Below are 17,705 nucleotides of genomic sequence, written 5' to 3' on the forward strand. Positions count from 1 at the left end.
GTTATTATTATTATTATTATTATTATAATTATTATTATTATGATTAATAATAATAATAATAATAATAATAATAATAATAATGGTTAATATTACAGTTGTTGTTGTTGTTGATCATTTTGCTTGCTCTGATCGGTGAAACTATTCCTTTCCGTCTGCTTTACAGATACTCCATCATTCATGTGACCTTATGTTAAGACATGGACTATACCTGAATAAAGCAAACAAACAAACAATAACAACAAAAAACGTAATGGATAAATTCTGCTATTCTACAATAAGAAGAGGCGTGAACGGTCGTGCAGTTTTACAAATGTTTTATTTACAACAGCGTTTATTTCAAGAAAAAATAGGAATCTATGCATCAACGTCAAGCAAGCATTTAATGTGTCTAAGAATAAAACTTAAAATAATCCCACTCCGTGGTACATTCTACAGGTATGCGTTATGTTTACCACGCAAAAACAGACATGCGAAAGCACATGCTTGCTTTGAGGCCGGCCCTGCAGCCATGCCATTAGTATGTAGTAATGCACTCTAATATACCCAGTCCTGCCGTAGGATTTCCCTCTTCGGTAATAGCAGGTTGTAATGGAGAGGAGATGTAAAAATGTCTAAGTCAGCACCATATTGGTGGTTAATGATCTATTAAGTGATCCGTGTGCTTATAGACAGCGAAAAAAAGTGTTGATGCTTGCTTATTTAGACTAATGAGATTCCCATCCTACGAATTTTAAGAATGAATAACAGAAATAAAATCACCTTTAAAATGTTGCCTTTAACAGTTGACAAGGTGCTCCGTAGCGGACCTTATAATGCCTATACAGCCTCCCGGCAGCCTACAACGCTGCCGGGAGTTCTTAAGCATCTGAAATTATACAGGCCTGTCATCGCGTAAAATAACAAGGGGGCAGTTAATCTTGTGGCTACGCAAAAGATTCTACATGGGACCAGGACTGTACTTGCAAGAATTTAGGACAGATCACCAGCGCTGATGTATATAGGTAAGGAAGGCGTGGTGAACACTGTCAAGGGTCCTTTCTTTCCAAGGTGTTTATCGGCTGCATGCATGGCAAAATTATCGGAAGATTACTCCATATTGTTAAATACATATATTTTTAAAAATGTAAAATTTATTTTCTAATGCAGCCGTTAAAATGCAATGGGGGATTATTTTTTTCCCCAACTGCTTCTAGGTTATTTATTGGTGTAATGGTTAACATAAATAGATAATTTTAAGAGATTCGTCCATTAATCAAAAATTCTCAAGAAAACATGACTGATTGCCTGTCAGAGCGTAATGCATTTGCGGCGTTAAGAGTTCAGCGAAATATAGCAATATTTTTGTTCTCACCATTCTGCTCACGAGATCAGGAAAAGGCTAATTTGGAGCCAGACCAAGAATTTCTCATCCTCTGGAAATATGCTCAGTTATATACATTTTTAAACTTAAAGGTTTACACATAATCGGCTATGTAGTATTTTATATTTGTACACTTAAACAAAGTAAAAGTTGATTATTGGACTAGGAAAAATATTCAATATACCAGTTAAAAGATAAACAGGCTAGAGTTTTAATTCCAGTTATACGGTATAGTTTTGTATTTTTGAAATATGACAACTATCATTTGATTTTGATTTTATAAATTAACTTATAGACTATGCTACCTAAACCTTTTCGCACCAGAGAGAAGCATTATAGGTATAGGGAACAGCAAATCTGTCTTTGATGTATCCTGGGCTACACTGTAAAACTTGCTCTTCGATACTGAACCACTGTACAGCGCTCCTTACTAGGAATATAGATTACAGCGTCCACATCACTTGCAAAGGTTAAAACGTATAGACAGGCGCATCAAAAACGAGCAAGGAAGTATTTATTTGGTTTTGACCTTGAATACATTTTTGTACCCTAAATTTTAATTATTGAAACTTTACATTCTGGCATGACAATTCTAATCAATGAGGACGATGAAACGTATTTATTAAATTATTATTTGTTTCAGTGTGGAAATGTAGTTTTACTACACAACGAGATGTAGCCTATAGCCTAAGTCGAAGTCATTTCTCGTTAAAAAATAAATACATAAACGTAACTTTCTAAATGACAGCTAATGGTTCAATGATATATTGGCAACGCTGATAGTTGTTTGTTGATAGATGTTTGATATGGGATACTTACATTTCCATCAAGAATATTTTATCCTGTTTATTTTTGCCAGTCATTGTAGGCATATTTAGAATTGTATTATTTTCTTGAATGTGATGTTCAGTTTGCCAGAAGTTAATTAGCTTTAAAATGATTTATGCATTGGTTTATAAACAAGTAAACATGCTCTTAAACTGTAATACATTCAACGCAAACAACACGACTGCGCGTTTCCATTGTAACACGCAACATTCACTGGTTCACTACATATGAGGGTTCACTACATATCTCATAACCATCCGTGCAAATATTGTGAAACACATCACAGGTTGAGGCCATTGGTGTAAGCAAACTGTAAGTTGTACACAGATTCTATTCGATACTTTAGTTAACTCAAATCCCATGAATGTAAAACCCAGAACTCGCATACATGAGAACACAACCTCTCCGGCACCAGGCTGGCAAACATATGGACCAAAATTGGGGCAAGTGATTAGACAACATGCAACCAACCTGATAAATCGAAAAAAAGCTTGTCGATTTGCTTTGAAATGGAAACGTGTACTATATTGACAAGAAAGAAGATGACAAATTAATCTAAGGCTTAATTTTTGCAAATAGGGGCCTACGATTCAAAACTGAATTTCTCGAAAGCATATTAAGCTGAACTATTATAACTGCAACGGTCAGTCGTACATTAAGGGACAGGAATCATATATGTATTAGCAGAAGAGAAAAGTCATGTTTGTTTATTTATTTATTTATTTATTATTTATTTATTTATTTTACAGTATCTGGTAGTCAAGAACATTCTTGGGACTAGAGTGCCTCTACTGGTGAAATAAGATAACATTTTTAAAAGGCTACTTATTTAAATGTGTTTTTATTCATTTTTGAAAGGTTTAATACATTTCACTACAAGCGTAGTAACCGAACCACAGTCAGATAATCAACATACAACTCCACGAAACGACTCGGAATTGCAAAAAAAACCAAAAAAAAAAAACCCAATAATAATCAAATAAATAAATAAATCTGAACAAGGCAGTCTTTCAGTGGCTAGCCTGCGTGAAATCTTGCGATTAAAAGGCAAATACAGCCGAAACATGACAATGTAAATATTTGTTTTATTTTAATAATAAGGACGAGGTTTGCATGCATTGAAAGTAATTGCAGGCCATACGCTTAAAGAGGCAGTAGTTAGTGGTTTTGTATTTATTCCCCCTTCACGCGTACTACTTTATAATGAACGTCTTGAGGCCGCAGTGCGCACATGCAAACTCAAACAGTTCAAACCACTAAAGAACACACTTCTTAAAAGTTTTTTTGCAAACCTTAAAAAATGTTGCTAGACGAGCCACATTCAACCGCTGCGGCGGGCTCAAAATAACTGGCTTTATTCAGTCGTGCACCATTTAGCCAAACAAAAGAACATATCAAAATAAACCGAATAAATGCTCCGTAAAATGACACATGAGACATTTAAACTGTGGACCTGACCATGGATAAGAAATAATCAAATGAATAAGTGTGGTTGCTGCAACAATCAGAAAGCTTGAAGTTTCTGAATTACAAAAAATTTTAAACAAAATCTTTCATTCTCACAATTCATTCAATACATTGCTACAGTATACTTTGTGTTCATGACATGAATTTGTAGGAATTATGGCATATTCACAATTTTGTTGTCCTGTTTCAGGTTTCATGCAGTTCCACGATTATTACTGAATCTGAATGCAGTACAATAACACTATGTCACTACTGGTCACAGCTTCAGTATTTCATGTGGCTCAGTAATGGTGATCACATGGCTTGGCAATGCAGAGGCATAATAAATACATTTATTTCTTTGCATTGTTGTCTTATGGAAAGAAAAAAAAAATTCTGTATAGGTCAAGACCTGCACAGACAATGAGTTCTACTACTGTGGATTCATACTACCAGCCAGCTTTCATACAGACAGAACTTTGAGAAAGAGTGGAGTAGTTCATCTTTACAAAGGAGGTTTGTAACCTGATATTAGTTCAGATGCGTTAGGAAAAGACTCTTTGTTTACTTCTGGAGCACATTAAAACTAGGCTCAGCACATGAAATGAGGGTAGATAAAAGCCATGCATAAATCCTGTTTAGAGTTGCCAAACTCATCTTTTGTTTTTTAAATCTGTGGTATGCCACTGCCACCACATTCGCAGGTTATGTGAAACACACAAAAACCCCTTAGAATTCTCAACTCAACATCATTACAGAGTGGAACTACCGTAAAACAATGCACCCTGTTCATCATGCTAAAGCCGTGCAGCAGAAATCCAGTTTAAATCGCTATGGAGAAGACACTGTGACACCCAGTTAAGAAGCACTGGAGGCAGCTTGGGATGTGGCCGGCGTTGTGGCCTGAGGAAGGGGTGGAGAGAACAAGCGCTCTGCCCAGCTTCCAGTGCGAGCGCGGAGAGAATAAAAACCAACGGCCGCTAAAAATCATTAATCTTCGGCGGATCTATGTCACCCCGACGAGCGACACAAAGAGGGGTCTGAGCAGCGAGGAGGATAGCACAGCTCTGGAAGCAGTGACCCGCTACCAATTGCCTCTGAAAAGCCCACCAGCCTTTAATAGACTTTTGCTGATCCGACACTTGTTTGCTGGCCGGCACAAAGAGCCGATTGCGGCACCTGACAAGGCCCTGCAGGCCTGGGGTTCCTCTCCTGCCCTGTGATAAATGACCCTGGTTTTGGATGGAGTGGGTAGGGGAGAGGGGAGGAGGAAAAGGGAGGAAGGAGAGGGTGGGGGGTGGTGTCCGTAGGATTGAGAAGCTTAGTTTTGGGCCCGATGGGAGAGGAACGCACGTCCGGCAAATTCCAGAAAGCCCCGGATCTACCTACACTCCTCCGGCATCAATCACGCCCACGCAGGCAGCGAAACCTGCGCTCCAAAGCTGCCCCGATCCGGCCCGGCCGCAGCCTGCCCTCCGCAGCCTGCCCTCCGCATGACACCCCACATTCTTAACCCAAATCTGACTCGCTGCAGCTCCGCTGCCTCCTTTGGCCTCAATTTTGTTTTTTTATTTGGTTAAAAAGAAAACTTCAGTGACTTCTCTCAACAAGGCACACCGCTTGTCCCACCTTTAATTTTAGTATTGAAAGTCTGCTGAAAACACAGGGTTTCACCCTCATTGTTGAGTTTTTCCAGAATCCTTTTTCAGTCCAACACATAGATTAACGCTATTCATCTTTCATTCCATTTCTATCACTCACACTCTCCCTGAGGTATACATGCACACACACTGACAGACAAACACACAAATGCACGCACGGTGCAAGAATGATTAATGACACAAGGAGCAGCAGGTTGCTGGCAGAGTTCAGGGAAAACCCTCCATTGTTTTTCCAGAGAAACGGCAGAGGACAGCACTCACCAACCTGGCATCCCAAACAGCAGGGAACAAGACAGGCCAACCCTCAGAACAGACTGCAGATATGCTTCCTTCCTCTGGCCACTCAGATGATACCGTTTAAAAATGATGAATATTCTCTCCCAGAGGCCGGCCTCCCCCCACCGGCGCAGACGGCGGCGCTGCCTCGCTGCGCGGCGCGCACAGGCGCACGGTTTCTTTGTGCTAAGTTTGGGAGATATTTCATTGTCCGCTTGCTATCATTAACGTTATTGTTTCTGCTGATGGCATCTTTTTCATCTGAAGCCCAGAGGCCAGGGCTCTTTTGAGAAGCGGAGGGGGAGCTGCGCGCTAAGACGCGACCGAGCCGTATATTTCTTTTTATTTCTGCGCCTCTGCCAGAAGCCGACGCGCCACCTGCCTGCACGGAGCCCGGGCCTGCCAAAGCTCTCACAGCGGGGGCCGGGGAGATTGGGCGTGAAGGGAAAGAGGGCAAAAGGGAGGGGCGGAGACCTGCGCGGGGCTAACCAAACGCCGCAGAAGCATTCTGAGGAGAGCCCGCCGCTTCCTTTAGCGCTCCGCGTCAATTCTGGAGAACTTCCCGCGGTCAGCAGGCCTGAATTCCGAGGAGGTTCCTCCCCCCCCAACAGCCGTAAGTAGGCAGGCCTCACAGTAACCTGTTAGCTGGATCAAGAGATGCGCTCCGTTAATTCACTCAGAGGCTGCGCTGATGAGGACTCAGCTGGCAGACCCTGGTGTGGGTATCATGGTCTCTAATCATTACCCGGGTGGGTGGGCCTGGTCATCTGAGCTGGCTGCCTGGAGCTGCCCCCGAACGAGCCGCTCGCTGCACGGCCCACCGTACACACACAGCCTGAGGCTGCTGGCACACGCAGCTCAGCCATGCTCCGTAACAGGGGAACGCTCAGATCAAACACGTGCTAAAACACACATGCTTGAAAACTGATTAAAACTACTATTAGTGTTCCATAACTGTGACCTATTTAAAAGTCTTGATGCTGTTTTGAGGAGTTTGAAGCTTAAAAGGCTGCCTCTTTTTTGAATAATTTTTTATACAATTATGTTTTTTGTACAGTTCACTGAGATGTTGGACCTGGGGCCTCCAGCTCCGGTACTCCGAATCAAGAGGCAGTCCCAGTGGACTGTGCTGTGTGTTTGAGAGAGAGGGACAGGGGCACTATGGGACCGAGGCACTAAGAAGATCAGGCAGGGACACAGAGATCTGAGCACTGGCCACACAGGAGTGATGGGTGTAGTGCGCCTCCTTGTGTCTTTAGACAAAGGCACACACTGAGCACCGGGCTTTATTTCACACATTATCACACAGAGAAGGACCGTGACACGCACATATAAGACCGTGCTGTTTTCATCCCCCCACACACGCACAGACACAGACACACACTAGAGCAGTGCGTTGCCCAGCCCGGGTGCGCGTGCTGCATGAGCGTCTCTGTTCCACGCGGATGGATGAGCACTGCCAGGCAAGCCATCCGTCCCCCTGACCGACGGCTGATTAATGTCCCCTGAGCCCGGGCAGGGGGTGGGGGCGCAGAGGAATGAGCGGAGAGGGCCTGGGGATTGTTATAAATGTGGCGACAGTGGCGGAGTGGCAGTCTGAGTCATTACTCACATACGGAGGAACCCTGGACCAAGGAACCCCAACACCTTCCCTGCAAGCCCCACACCTCCCCTCTCCAGCCACCCTACTCCCCCACCCCACCACCACCACCATCACCACCACCCACCTGCCACTCATTCCCACCAGCACGCAGTGTTTTACAACTTCCACCCTCTCTCCCCATTTATTAAGAGACTAAAAAAGAAAGGGGTTTTTTTAGCAGCTAGGGTGAAAAATGGTTTTCATTTGGGGTTACAGTATTTGCTTGCCCCCTCCCCCCCCACCCACTCTAACCCCCCGAATCTCTCCCGTTCTCCTGTGCAGGAATGAAGAAGTGGGCTGCAGTGGCCGCCCGCGACCCCGGCCCCACGCGCGTCACCCCGAGCCCTGACAGGCGTGGTCCTGCCGGAGCTGCCAGGGAAAGGGTAAGGAAATGCCAGCTCTTTCAGCAGGGACCGGCGCACTGTCGATGGTCCCCAACCCCCTCTGACAAACAGCGGCCCCAGGACCTGCTAGTCACAATAACTGCTCACGTTTGCAAACAGCATTAATGTATGTGACAGAATTATAATACACATATACACAGGGGGAGGTGGGGTGGGGGAGGCAGAGCTATTAATGCTCTGACAAAGTAACGAGAAAACACTGGATGGGAGTCAACACCTTCACTGCCAAGGTGCTCTAGCCACATTGAAATGGTACTGAACCACACACAGAGCACAGTACACTGAATTACACTGAATTTTACTCAGTCATTTCATTGTATGTAGCCTAGCCCATGCTTCAAATATGTACAGAGAGAGCTGATGGAGAGTGAGGTTCTTCTATATGAGTAAATAATGGATGTGAAACCAAATATGAAAAAGTTTCATTTGGTCAAGGCAATGCTCTTAACAAAAACAGTAACAAAATGTGAATGTTAGTATTTAAAGAGGGCTTATTTAATAGGATGATGAATCTGAACAGCTTCTAATGTTATGAAATAAAAAAAATAAAAAACATTTACAACTGCTATAGTGCAATCTAGTCCATGTATTGTCCATTTACACTTTGCATCACAAACAAATTTATATGCCATTAATATATTTGTAACTGCGTGATTCTTTGTCTCATTTCCCCACCCCATAAATAATGATACATGTCATTGGGTGGCCAGTAAGCCAGTGTTGAGGTTCAAAATTCTCAATTGCACCAGGAATAAAACAGGTCTGTGCCTGGATTTACAAAATAAAAACAATCTTAAAAAAAAAAAATCTCTCGGAGAGGCCGGGAGAGGCGTTGGGACCCTCTTCTGGGGCTGACGGCTGTGAAGCGGAGATTTGTACAGAAATAAGGCTTGTAAATAAATCTGTTTGGGGACTGGGGGTGTTCAGATGAATTATGGTCCCCAGGATGTGGAGCAATGTGAAAAACTCAGGAACGCCAGGGAATAACAAATCTCCTGGTGTCGTTACCGGGCAAAACAAATACCCCGCTCCGCAAAAGCTATCCATCTGGGATATGAATCTTAACAAAGACGTCCCTTCCAACCCCCCACTCCCTCTTCACTTATTTATTTATAAATTTGTATTATTTATTTATTTGTTTGTTTGTTTATTTAAATGGAAGCACCTACTGGGAATAAGGGGAGTATTTATTGGTTTTTATAAATGCAACGTCATTCATCTTTCCTTATAATGTCCTTTACCATTACGAGACTCAAAATTGGGGGAAGCTAGGAGCTGTAAGTAACGATCAATCACCGTAAATTAAATAATTGAATATAAGGGCTGACAATTTAAAAGTCTTAGTTATACTGTATATTGAATTAATGAAGCAAAATTAAAAGGAAAGGCCAGCCAGCGGCAATGTGTCATCTCAAGATTTCAGTTCAAATCAATAAAAAAGAGACTTTGAAGCAAGTGGAAATAAACCAAGTTAAATTTCTGAGACATAAAGTGAGTATTCACCATTTATAAGCTACTCAAAGAATTATGATACAAATAGATGTGAATGAATGCTTTTAGAGTTTGCTTTTGCTAAATGCATAGGTTTCAGTTTTTATAGGTTTGCTACTTTCATATTTGCACTTTGAGTCAGAGCATTACTTAATTTGGTAAAAATTGAAAGCCCAAGTATTTATCTAGCTTTTCTTCTGAAGTAAAGGAAGGCATTTGATTTTTAAAGGGGCTGTGGAAAGCTCTCTGGTTTAAATACTGTTCCCAATAACAAAGGCATTTCATTCCCATTAATTAGGTCAGAGCCGACCCTGCCTGTGGATCCGAGCGGGTCACTGAATCATTCCCGGGATGAATATTAGCCTGTTGTTTGCAAATAGGTGATATATGGTGCCTATATCCTTTGGTGATGAATGTTTTTTAAAAATTTCCTCTCCTTTATCAATTGACTAACAAACTCATGTATCACTGCCACTCTTGCTCGCTTTCCACATAAATTAAATAACCCGCTTCTTGTTCTTCTCTTGTTTTCCTCTCGCTCTCCTCCCCCCCCAGGTCCGGGCCACCCCATGTTGTTGTTGTTCCTGCAGTGCAGTAGTTTAAAGTATTATCATTAGTGAATGCATTAAGGTGAAATGCCTCTCTAAAGCTGGCGCTCTTCCTCTCTCCCACATGCAGGCACACATATACCCCATCATGCACTTGTGCTGCCGGCCAGATCGGCGGTGCAGATAGAGCCCTTAAGTGAATAGGAGGGAATAATGGCCGTAAAAGGAATAATTCAGTGCAGAGTGGAGCTGTTTAATCTTGGCCAGGGGGACGGTGGCATGCGGTGATGGCAGTAAGTGTTGTTGTGTAATTAGGGAGTATTTATCAAAAGGAATAGCCCCACAGCCCAGGCAAGGCACTGTCGCAGCCTCGCAGGCTGAAAGGTTATTCTTATAATCACAGGGGTGTGTAACGAGCGCCAGGACAAAAAACACGCACACAAACTACACTACACACACACATTCTACCATGCACATAAAAGCACACACATCTATGTATACACAAAATACATGCATACAGTAGACTATATGGGTATATATGACGACTGTGCACATGCCTAAAATGTACAGCCTGCACTACACCTCAGACACAAGTACACATCCCTGTGCACATAGCACATGCACACACACACACACACACACACGCCACACACACATACACATGCACGCACGCATGCGCAAACAAGCACACACGAACGCTGTTCTGGACACAAGGTTATCTGCTAGGATATGGACATTCTAAGTGGAGCCACACAGATGCAACAAAGGTGAAGTCAGTTTAACTTCAGTGAAACAGGACAGACATATTTTCCTAATTGAGTCAAACTCCCCCAAAATCTGTGGCTATGATGATCACTTGGAGACACCAGCCTGAAATTGGTCAATAAAATTTGGTTGAATGTAGCATTTTAAGGACATTAGCGCACCTTTTATTTGTCTCTGATCCTTCTAAAGGCTCATCAAAAAGCGCTCTTAGTCCTGAAGCCTTCCTAATTAGATGCAAAAATGAATACTTACGGATACTGAGCACACACCCTCAGTGTATAATGACGCCACACAGGGAAGATTTCCCACCGTATTGTGATGAGGCTCCTGTCATTTACTGTTATTCCCTTTTTGATCATTAGCTGCAGTAGAGGTACTGGTTTTATGCCGCAGGTTGAATATGCATGTAAATGGGACAACATGGGGTGTAATTGGTAAAACTGTGTCAGAGTGTTGCAGGACTGGGTCCAAAGTGGGATTCAGCTGTTGTTTTATCTTTGAACAGAGCACTTTACCTGACTTGCTCCAGGAAAAAAAAAACTGCTATTGGAAATGGGTGATTATGAAAAGGAAACACACTGTCTCACCTACAGGACACCTGCTAAGCAAAATAAATTATGGCAACAATCTTGCACTGCATATTGGAATCCAAAGGCAGAAAAAATGCAGACATCTTTACATTTTTTTTCAAGGAATCGAAGATCTTTTTCTTTTCTTATATTATAATAGACTGGGCTATAGTTCAGACCTGTGTACTTACAAAACTTATTCTTCTGATCAAACTAAAGACATCCCAGTGTCTAAAACAGCCAAAGCCTTGTTTCTCTTTTTCAGCCACCCCACATTGCTCTCTCACTGCTGCTCTAGAAGAAAACCCACAGGAGCAGGGAAGGGGGCATCTCTCTAGGAGAGAGTGCTTTGTGTCCTGTGTGTCCCGGGCTCTGCTTTGTGTCCTGTGTGTAACTGAGGATAACCTGGTGAGATGGGCCATCAGCACCATAAGTCATAATTAAACCATTTATTACCGCCCCCCCCAAAAAAAAAACTGATCCAGGATCAGCTTGTTCAGTCTCAGTTGTGGCCCAAACAATTATGTGAAAAACACAGGAACTGATCACGAGCCAGCATGTGGGCAGGTCATGTATGAAACAGCAGCCAGATGTCAGATGAAAGCCTGCATGGCTGAAGCAGTGGTTGAGTGTGTTGGGGGGGCTTGGGGGGTCTGCCACTCACTGACGCAGGCCTGTATTCTCCATTTCAGAGCATCAGGCCAAATCAGCTGCCAGCGGCTCAGTGACCCGCTCTGGATCCGCTGAAGTGCCCCCTGCACTGCACCTCCATGCAGATCCACAGTGACAGATGCCCCCCCTGTCTCTCTCCTTCCAGGAGCGTAAGGAAGACCTCATTTCAGACGGACCTGTGCAGGGAGCACGCTCCATCACAGGAGGGGGAAGCATGAAAGATTCAGCAGCCCTCAAGTCTAGTTTTTACACGCTGCAGCGCGACCGAGGGGAATGGGATGAAATTGACGAAGATGAAATGAGCGGTGCATCGATGATTGGTTTAACTACCCCTCCCCTCCCCTCCCCTGCCACCTGCCTCCCCGCTCACACATTCCTACAGCAGCCCTTCTGAGCATTCCCAAAGTTGTCCTCCATTGTTTCCCAGGGCTGAGTGAGGCTGTGCCTATCCAAGCCATGCTCTCTCACTCCCTCCCTCCTTCTCTCCCACTTAGCCAAGGTCAGTCTGGGTTACCAAGGTCACCGACTCCTCGCAAAATGGTTCCAGATGGAATCAGTGCTCAGGACTCCAACACCACCACCCCCCCCCACCCTATTTCTCCAACTGACAGAAACAATAACAAGGTGAGGCACTGTAGCAAGCTGAGAGCTTGTGTGCTTTTCTTAAATAACAATAGTGTTAGTATGCATAAACTCTGTGGGCTAAAACCTTGCACAAAAAGAATAGTCACACAAAATGTCTCTCTCAGCTTTAACTGAAAATAATTAAGAAACAATGAGCTAAAGCACAGAGAATAGCACCAAGGCACAGCACAGTGTGCCACAGACCGTCTCAGGAAGTGCAGACACAACTGAACCGCATCAGCACATATTCATATCCGCCATTCAGCTTTACCCCACAGTGCCCTCTGTTGCCCCCGCAGATCCAGCCAGACCTGGGCTTACCCGGAAAGCGGGGAGGGTGAGGGTGGCACCTGTCCCGCTTTAGTCTACGGCGTGATCGGGAGACGGGTCCCCAGCTGCGGACGCGTCCACCTGTCTGTCCCGAGCTGACGTTCCCCCGAACCCGGAAGCATTTGCCTGCAAGCGTTTGAACAATTGGAGGTAAATACGGCGCAGACAGCCCATTTGTTTGGGGCCGGTGGTGATACATGGTTCTGCAGCGTGCAGCACATTTTTACAGTGTGAAAGAGCCAGTGAATAATGAAGCAATCGGCGGCACGCTGTTCACTCCTCCTGTCCACTCTCACAGCTATTTTTATTATTGTCTCCCTTATAGTTTTCATTTTTCATATTCCGCCGGCCCGGCCCCTCTGGTCACGCACGGCGGGAGGACTCAGCCGGGACTCTCCTGCCATCGCTCCTGTCCTTCTTCCATCTTTCACTCTCTTTTTATCTTTCTTACCCCTGTCCATTTTTACTCTCCCTTTTTTTTAATCTGCTGTAGAATTGGAATTTTTCACTGGTGGCATACCGCTGTATGTGACCAGGAGGTGCGAGAAACATAGATTGAAACTTATTAAAACAATTCCCCTAGACCCTGGCAATGCACTGCATAATGTACAGCTCAAGGACCACGTGTTTGTTTCTTGGTTGTAGTGAACAAGGGACGGGTGAAAGCAGACTAGGAAAAGAACCATACCTCTACCAAACAGGGTCCATCATGTATCTCAAAGGTCATACCTATCAGGCCCTTTGTAAATTGCATAGTGACATCATCTTTTCTCACAGACATGATTGCTACATCGTTTAAAGAGGTCTCAGAAACCATGTATGTGTTTCAGGCCTGGGCTGTAATGAGTAAAAGATATGACTTTTTTTCTGGGTACCTCTTTAGAGAAAATACTGTTCAGTGCATACTACACACACATTGAAGTGAATGGTAAGGAATGCATTCTGAGTATGATTATCATTTATGGGTAAGGGCATAATAGATCCTGTCTTAGCTCACCATGCTTTCTGTCCACTAATCCTGGATCATCAGTGCCTGCTCTTATTCTAACCTCAAACATTTTGCCATTAAGATGAGACTGATCCAGTGTCTGCGATTCCTCACTTTGCTCTGCGCCTGTGATACTGTTCCAGCTGTGGCTTGGAGAGCAATGGAGGAGGTTACAGTGAGCGATGAAAACCCAGTTAGCTGTTCAGCAGTGCGCCTTCAGCCCAAATGATGGCGGTGGTGGTGGAAGGGGGGAAGGGGGGAACGGGGGGGGTGGAGCGGTGGTGCTGAAACAGATGTAAATCCAGGTCAGATTCGTGGGTGGAAGCTGAACTGCTACCTGGATGATTCACTAAGTGGCTAAAATTATCTCCCCGCTTTGGCCCTAGAGACCGCGTCGTTTTGGATCTCTTTAATTTAACCAGAGCTCATGTATAGCACCTATAATGGGTGCCTCTTAATTCAAGTGACAGTTTTACTGGTCCTGAATTATGGCATCATTGCTCCGAGGCTCATTATGTTGCAGCATTACTTCACGCTGGGCTACGCTAATATTCAGCTCTTAGTCCAATGCGTTCCTCTCTCTCCCCCCATACAGAAGAGCAGAAATTACAGGCACTCAGGAAATATACCATTGCAATCAAGTAACATAGTGCAGAGCTTCTGTAATACAGTGTAAATGAAAAGAAAAGATTTAAGGACATAAAATGTAGGCATGAAGTTCATTTTAGTCATATTAGCTCCAAATTTGGCAGTCGCAGTGCCGTAATACTGATTTTTACTTTCATAAAGTGAAGACTATTCAATGTTTCAGCCATTTAGAGATTTGTTTAGATGTGGAATCACATGGTAAAATAGCACACAAAATAGGCCAGAACCAAAGAAAACTTTTGGTTTGTGTCAACCAACTTTTAAACATAATTATTAACCTGTAGATCCAGTCTCTCTCTCGCTCTCTCTCTCGCTCTCTCTCTCACACACACCCTCACCCTCTCCCTCTCTCTCTCACACACACTCACACACTCTCTCCCTCTCTCTCTCAGGCTCATACAGACACCAGTGGCCAGGTCCAGTGTGGTGATCCATCTCTGTCAGCCTGCTAAAATGATAACGCCAATTAAATGAGTAGAGTAATTGCCCTCGGGTCCCAGAAGGCCCTCCCTGGAAGCGGCGGCCATGGAATAGGAATGAGACCTGGCCCCCAGAGGAGCAGGGCGAGAGGAGCAGAGAGAGGAGGAGGGTGTGTTGGGGTGATTTGTAACTTTTAACCTCTGCTGATCACCGATGGCCTTGGCAGAGGGAAAAAAAAAAAAAACTATCCAGGGTCCACTTGACAGGACTTACTGCCCACGCCACTGCACTCAACACTGCACGGCAAATGCCTAACTAAACATGAAGGCTTCATAGCACTGCACTCAACACAGCACGGAAAATGCCTAACCAAACATGAAGGCTACATAGCACTGAACTCAACACTGCACAGCAAATGCCTAACAAACATGAAGGCTTCATAGCACTGAACTCAACACTGCACGGAAAATGCCTAACCAAACATGAAGGCTACATAGCACTGAACTCAACACTGCACAGCAAATGCCTAACAAACATGAAGGCTTCATAGCACTGAACTCAACACTGCACAGCAAATGCCTAACCAAACATGAAGGCTTCATAGCACTGCACTCAACACTGCACGGCAAATGCCTAACAAACATGAAGGCTTCATAGCACTGAACTCAACACTGCACGGAAAATGCCTAACCAAACATGAAGGCTACATAGCACTGAACTCAACACTGCATGGCAAATGCCTAACAAACATGAAGGCTTCATAGCACTGAACTCAACACTGCACAGCAAATGCCTAACCAAACATGAAGGCTACATAGCACTGAACTCAACACTGCACAGAAAATGCCTAACCAAACATGAAGGCTTCATAGCACTGCACTCAACACTGCACGGCAAATGCCTAACCAAACATGAAGGCTACATAGCACTGAACTCAACACTGCATGGCAAATGCCTAACCAAACATGAAAGCTTCATAGCACTGCACTCAACACTGCACGGCAAATGCCTAACCAAACATGAAGGCTACATAGCACTGAACTCAACACTGCATGGCAAATGCCTAACCAAACATGAAGGCTACATAGCACTGCACTCAACACTGCACAGAAAATGCCTAACCAAACATGAAGGCTACATAGCACTGAACTCAACACTGCATGGCAAATGCCTAACCAAACATGAAAGCTTCATAGCACTGAACTCAACAATGCACTGCAAATGCCTAACCAAACATGAAAGTGTTGTACAACAGCACTCAACACTGTACTGCAAAAGCAAACTGCTAACTGCACTGAAAGTCTAGCCATTGTATTCAGGAGGACACTGCAAATGGCTGACTGGATTTAAATGCTTCACATCACTTAACTCTACTACACAGTAATATTTTCCTAAATGCAAAAAGGCTCACATTGGTCAACATTGGCAAATTGCCAGCCAAACACAAAAAGTCTCATCGACACTTTGAAATATGGTGCAGTTTAAATAGCATTATATCACTAAAGACATGTGGTGGTGAGATAATGTTGGTAATTGGTAGGCTTCATTGAGAATGCTCTATGTGAGGTTACAATATGCACTTTTTAGATAGAATAATATGACAAAACAACAGTGACCAAAATGGAAACCCTCACCTGCTTCTTAGTCATTTTTACTATTTCTATTAATACTGAACTAAATATACAAGGAAGTAGTCTATACTGCATTTACCAATGTTTTATTAAACATTAATAACTGTAAAAACATTTAATATGAGATGGACAAGCCTCTCCATACATTCAAAATGCTGCAGTTGCCCCTTTACAAAATGTGTTTCGATATGATTTATTGCCACAGCCACATCAATTGCAGATAATTATTAAATATATGGAAATTTTCACATTTTGGTTTCAGGATTTAGGAAATGAGCACTGAGAAAGATCTGTCAGAAATCAAACTAAGCTGGATGAGTGTGCGACAAGCAGGCTGCAGGGTGGTGGTGAAAGCAGTACGCTGGGGTTGTGCACGCAGCCCCCCCCCCCCCCCCTTCTTCTCCGCAGGTCATGAATCCGTAAGGGTTAGCCACAAAAGGGGTGCTAATGGCCGCCCCTGTGGCCCACCCCCACAGAGCTGAGGGCTGTCATAACTGCGGTTTGATTCATGGCCTGTCACCGCAGTCGTGTGGGTGGCTCCTCGCAGGGCCGGACGAGTGGAGGAGGCAGGTCTGGGCCCCAGACAGTGGTGCTCCTGGAGACCCAAGCGCCGATGGATCACTCAGTACCAGGGAGGGCAGTGCACAGGTTACCGGGCCATTAGGTATGAAGGTGCGGCCTGTACACTGGCCGCCCAATTACAGACTGACGCCAAATGTTGTTACCCCCCGATGCAAAATGTTACTTCGAAAGATAGCAAGGGGCTTTCAGGACCGTAGACACACTTTCCTCTCTGAATGAGATCGCCAAAAGAGTGATGAAAATGAGGGTCTTAATGTGACAATAATCCTCTCTAATTTTATTAACAAGATTTATGTTATTGGTCTGGCAAATCGCTCCAATATGTTCGGCATTATGCTCCGCCGTCCCACTCAGCTAAAATAATAACAACAATAATAACAATAATAAAACCCGAGCATCGATCCTGCTGGGTTAGCCGCTGCTGCGGCGTTGACTTATTGCGTGGAGCGCGGCGCCAAATCCATAATTAGACTCTTTTGTTGCCCGTTGTTGTTGAAAATGTAATTATGAAAGATGAAACACAGCCTTCAATGAGATTGCTGTAAAATAGCATAATTAATATGGGGTTTGCGAGAACAATCCTGTATTACGGGGCCCCGTGTTGCAAGTGAAATTAATTAACTGTGCCAGGATTTATGAGGGAGGCACGGAAATGAGAAGAATTAATCCGAGGGGGAAGATGGATGGTTGCTGGAAAATGATGACGCCCGGACTGGGGTACTCTCTAACTGCTTTAGGGGGCAGCTTTGGGGGAGAGCTTAAGATCGCTGACACAATTAGCTGCTCTACACCAACAGCTGGGACGGGGAAGGAATTGGGT

General features: G+C 44.1%; 1 long non-coding RNA gene across 4 annotated transcripts; it reads left to right on the forward strand.

The window, feature by feature from the left end:
• Positions 1–236: 236 nt before the first annotated feature.
• Positions 237–16,305, forward strand: LOC118207351. Of its 4 annotated transcripts, none has more exons than XR_004761365.1 (6): positions 237–1,001; positions 7,496–11,398; positions 11,683–11,811; positions 12,157–12,286; positions 12,586–12,766; positions 14,645–16,305. It is a non-coding gene; the product is annotated as an uncharacterized LOC118207351 (long non-coding RNA). The 4 variants fall into 4 exon arrangements; XR_004761363.1 differs by having other exon boundaries at positions 7,496–7,596; positions 9,787–11,398; positions 11,683–12,286; XR_004761362.1 differs by having other exon boundaries at positions 11,683–12,286.
• Positions 16,306–17,705: the final 1,400 nt, after the last annotated feature.

Source organism: Anguilla anguilla, chromosome 11, assembly GCF_013347855.1.
Source record: "Anguilla anguilla isolate fAngAng1 chromosome 11, fAngAng1.pri, whole genome shotgun sequence".
NCBI classification, from domain to species: domain Eukaryota; kingdom Metazoa; phylum Chordata; class Actinopteri; order Anguilliformes; family Anguillidae; genus Anguilla; species Anguilla anguilla.